This window comes from Macaca nemestrina, chromosome 6, assembly GCF_043159975.1.
Source record: "Macaca nemestrina isolate mMacNem1 chromosome 6, mMacNem.hap1, whole genome shotgun sequence".
NCBI lineage: Eukaryota > Metazoa > Chordata > Mammalia > Primates > Cercopithecidae > Macaca > Macaca nemestrina.
The window spans coordinates 18,131,559-18,136,930 of record NC_092130.1 but is presented as its reverse complement, the minus strand read 5'-3'; positions in this window follow the sequence as shown (position 1 = coordinate 18,136,930).

The following is a 5,372-nucleotide window of genomic DNA, read 5'->3' as shown; positions in this document are numbered from 1 at the left end:
GTTTCAGGTGTCTTGATAGCATCCAAATCGGTTGTGGGGGTTTTGGCCTGGAGAAATACAAGCATAACCTCTACCCCAAGTTATTATTTTACTTATTTCCCAACTTTTTGTTATTGGATCTCTCCACCAAACCAATTGTTCTGCTTCTGTCTTTGAAGCTGGTTTCTGTAGATGCTGTTCAACTGCTGATAAAATCTGGCCTTTGGGTAGCTTCAAAAAAATTAAAGTTAATAATGCTAGATTCAATTGTGTATGGGCTGTCCTGTAAACCCTATTTCTCCCCCTTTTTTGTTTTTGTCTTCAGTTGTTTATCTGTATGAAATAGTAACGGAGCATTTTTAATTAACTATATGGAATGAACCACGTATGAAGAATCAGAAGTCACATTAATAGGCATGTCAAAAGCAGTTAAAACATCAATTATAGCTACAAGCTCTGCTTTTTGAGCTGAAGTATAAGGCATCTGCAATACTTCACTTTTCGAACCAGAACAATAAACTTTACCATTACTAGACCCATCTGTAAAACAATGAAAATGCTTAGCAGGTTGCAGGTTGTTTACCGCAGGAATTGTAAATGCAAACTGTTCACAGTCTTGCTCAGCTAAGGGAATAGTAAAGAAATAGTCTTTTAAATCTATGACTATTAAAGGCCAATTTTTTTGAAATTATAGCAGGAGAAGGCAATCCTGGCTGTAATGTTCCCATAGGTTGTATAACTGAATTGATGGTTCTTAAATCAGTTAACATTCTCCATTTACCTGATTTTTTCTTAATTACAAAAACTGAAGAATTTCAAGGAGAAAATGTTGGAGCTATGTGCCCATTTTCTAATTGTTCAGTAACTAATTTCTCTAAAGCCTCCTGTTTCTCTTTACTTAGCGGCCATTGTTCTATCCAGATTGGCTGGTCTATTAACCTTTCTAAAGGTATAGGTTTTGGAGGCTTAACAATGGCCACCATCAAAAATGATATCCTAATCTTTGGTGGGAACTTTGTCTTTCCAGTTGAAGCAGTTCTTTCAAACCCTGCAATTTTTTTTTCTAGTGCCATACCAGGGACATACCCCATTTCATGCATTGTATGTTGACTTTGAGGGCTATATAATTCTTCTGGAGTTAGAACTTGTGCTCCCCATTGTTGTAATAAATCTCTCCCCCATACATTTATAGGTACAGAAGTTATAATTGGTTGAATAGTCCCAGGTTGTCCATCTGCCCTTCACAATGCAAAATAAAACTACTTTGATATACTTTAGGGGCTTTACCAACTCCAACTATGTTAAATTGACCAGGTTGAATTGGCCACATGGACAGTCAGTGCTGTAGAGAAATGATTGAAATGTCCCCTCCTATATCTACCAAACCTTTAAATTTATTTCCCTGAATAGTTATTTCACAGGTAGGATGTTTATCAGTACTTTGATTTACCTAATAAGCTGCTTTGCCTTGTTTATTTGTGCTTCCAAATCCTCCTGTTCATTTAATTTCACTTTTTCCCATTCCCACATATGGCACAATCAGGAGCTGTGCTATGTACTCTCCTGGCTCTGCCATCCAGAGAACAGAAGTAGATATAACAATTTGAATTTCCCCATTATAATCTGAATCAATGACTCCTGTATGTATCTTAAACTAGATCTTCCTAAACTTAAACTAGACTTTCCTAAAAGTAATCCTATTGTCCCCACTGGCAAGGGTCCACAGACTCCTATTGGGACCTTTTGCCAGGGGTTCCCCAGGCAGAAGGCTCACAGCTTTTGTGCAGCATAAATCTACTGTGGCACTACTGGCTATGGCAGGGGACAGACATTGTACAGGGGTGAGGGAATGGCCTGAGCTGGAAATGCCCCAGTTTAGAATGGGATCTGGGATGGGCCCCTTATGGCATTTCCCGAAATCAGGTTCCTATCTTTATCAAACTTAGAGTGACGTTCATTAGCCCAATGTTTTCCTTTTTTATATTTTGGACATATTTCAGACTCATTGTTCTTTTTTCCCCTATCTGGCAGCCTGACTCACTGATTTTTTTCTGTATTCTTCTTTAGTATGACCATGCTTCCCACAGTTAAAACAAGCTCCAGGAAATGGAGTATTTCCTTTATCCACTCTTAGTCCTGCTGCTGCCTGTGCTAGGAGAGAATCCTTATGCAGATTACCTCTGATACCATCACAGGCCTTGATATAATCAACTAAATGTACTTTCCAGAATTTAAAAGGAAAAGTCTCAAATGTAGCTATAATATTTCCCTGTTGATCTGGGGGGTGTATTCTAACAGGGAACTGCCAAGCCTCTAAATCACCCTCTCGTCTAGCTTGGTTAATTCCTGCCTGAATAGAAATAAGAGCGGTCGCTTGAGGCGCTGCTCGAACAGTCACTGGGGCAACTACTTTTCACCCAGTGTTCTCTGGAAAAGAAAGATCTGGAGGGTTTTTTTCTTCAAAATAATAATGTGGGGGAGCAGAACGGTAGGGGTGAATCTATCCCTCCTTTGCCGCTTTAACTGGCAAACAAATCTGCTCTGTAACCTCTTCTGTTACTTCGTTATACTCTCCTTCCTCCTCATCATCAGTGTGAAAAAGTTCCAAGGTGAAACGAACCAGACCCCATACTTGTCCCATCGTTACTCTGATGCTTCCGAGCTCCCCTTCTTACTCACCATAGGGACTGCTTTAAGATAATCAGGTGTCCTCCAGCTAATTCCACGTTCTCCAACCATCACTCCAGTGACCCTTTGACCTGGATTCCAGCCCCCACAATGGCTGCCACTTGCCAAGATCAGTTCATCTGGGGAGACCCTAACCAGTGGCTGGCGCTAGAGGAATTAAAAACACACACACACAGAAATATAGAGGTGTGAAGTGGGAAATCAGGGGTCTCACAGCCTTCAGAACTGAGAGCCTCAAACAGAGATTTACCCATGAATTTATTAACAGCAAGCCAGTCATTAGCATTGTTTCTATAGATATTAGATTAACTAAAAGTATCCCTTACAGGAAACGAAGGGATGGGCCAAAATAAAGGGATGGGTTGGGCTAGTTATCTGCAGCAGGAGCATGTTTTTAAGGCACAAATCGCATGCTATTGTTTGTGGTTTAAGAACGCCTTTAAGTGGTTTTCCGCCCGGGGTGGGCCAGGCATTCCTTGCCCTCATTCCAGTAAACCCACAACCTTCCAGCATGGGCGTTATGGCCATCATGAATATGTCACAGGGCTGCAGAGATTTTATTTATGGCCAATTTTGAGGCCAGTTTATGGCTGGATTTTGGGGGGCCTGTTCCCAACATGTCTTCTTCTGAGTCCTTTGCCCTCTGCTTGTTACACAGTTCCAAAGACACTTCCATATTGTTGGGTAAATTTATAGCCACACCACACCCTCTGTGGTACAAATTTATTATATTAGTCTATTTTCATACTGCTATAAGAAAATACCCGAGACTGGGTCATTTATAAAGAAAAGAGGTTTAGTTAACTCACAGGTCAACATGGCTAGGGAGGCCTCAGGAAACTTACAATCATGATGAAAGGCAAAGGGGAGGCAAGGCACCTTCTTCTCAAGGCGGCCAGAAAGAGAAGTGCTGAGCAAACGGGAAAGAGGCCCTTATAAAATTATCAGATCTCATGAGAACTCACTCATTATTACAAGAATAGCATGGCAGAAATCAACCTCATGATTCAGTTACCTCCACCTTGTCTCTCCTTTCATACGTGGGGACTATGGGGATTGTGAGGATTACAATTCAAGATGAGGTTTGGCTCAGGACACAAAGCCTAACCATATCAATTGCAGTAAGTACTGCAATTGCTAACCCCTGGACAATTGCAGTAAGTCTTGGTCTGTCTTTACATGTTCTTCCTTGCCTATGGCATTGCATAAAGTGGCTGTGGCCAGACTGTCTTGGAGCACAGGGCCGATTATTAAGTGACTAAAATAATTCCATTTCTTTTTATCTAGCAACATTTGTGTAGTGCCCTAATCTGTGAATCAGATGAGTCACATTTTTATAATACCATAAGGCTTTTGCCCAAATTGATATCCAGTTTTGCTTGTTTGGGTTTATTGTAAGGGAAAACCTCAGTATTTTTATGGATAACTAATTACTGTTGATTATCAGGAACCAGGACTGAGGAAAGTGGCCTCACTTTCCCAGTGGTGCCAAATGGTGAGTGACAACCACAGTATACTTTCTTGGTGTCGTAGGTTCTATCTCTAATTGTAACCACCAAGGTAATTCATCAATCATCTTAGACATTGTGGCCCAGAAACAGTTACCTCTATTGTTACTGAACACTTTAGCAACCAAATTTGCTTCCACTCACCAATGAGTTGTACTGTATCTGACTAGCCAGCCCACCAGACTCCTGTTGTCATTCTTCCAAAAAGGCGTTGCGATCTCAATAGCCCAAAGTTGGGAGCCAAATTTGTCAAGAAAGCTGAATGATTCAGTTGGTAAATAAAACATAAGCCCAGATAAAGTCATAGTTTTTCACTTACATTGTCAGCCAAACAAGGTCAACAATGATGGCAGTGCTCCACGTCCCTTGTTCCTTGCCCACAGGTTGACACTCAAACAAAAAGGGCAAAATGACATGCAAATGTTACGAGGCACTGTGTTCTGTGGAGCCAATTCCACACAGCAACCAAGCAGTTTTACAGTCTGCAGCTGTACCCTAAGAGGAAACAAGGCAGGAAACACCCCTCTGGGAACTAGAGAGGCAGATGAGGAACTGCCTGTGAAAGTCTCTCTCATGGTAAGGGAGTAGGTAAGACATTGCCTTGCAGCAGCTCCTCAAAGACTGACCTCCTTCCTGTTCTTGGAGGACCACAAGGTATTCTGAGAAGGCTTACATCACACGAGCCTTGACTGTGTGGCCTATGTGCTATAAGGTCACCAGGGCACCAGTATTTCCACCACTAAGAAAATTGGTTCAGGTTCTAGGGAAACCATTCCTGAAACCATTCCTGCCTCACATAGGTTTTCTTTGGAGGGTTCACAGCCCCATGGCCAGAATGTGTCCAGTGGCACCAAATGCTAAGCATAATCTAGCAACAGAATGTTTCAGTCTTAAGCTTCTGAGCAGAACAGTCATATTCCATGGGTTATTTCTAGCTATTATGATCATGAACATGTAGCATGTTAGATATGGGTGTATTTTACCTAAACACAGAAAGGTAGTAGAGAAATTTGTTGAAAAGGATACTATAAAAGTTCCTTGTTTTATCTTCTTATTCTTATAAGAAGGAAAATATTTTCAGCCCTTTTAATTATAATGTGTTTTGAGAGAAAAAGAGAGAGGGAGACAGAGAAAGAGGGAGAGGGAAAGAGACTACTCTAATCATTTTGCTATCTGAAAACAGTCCCCTATCCTGAT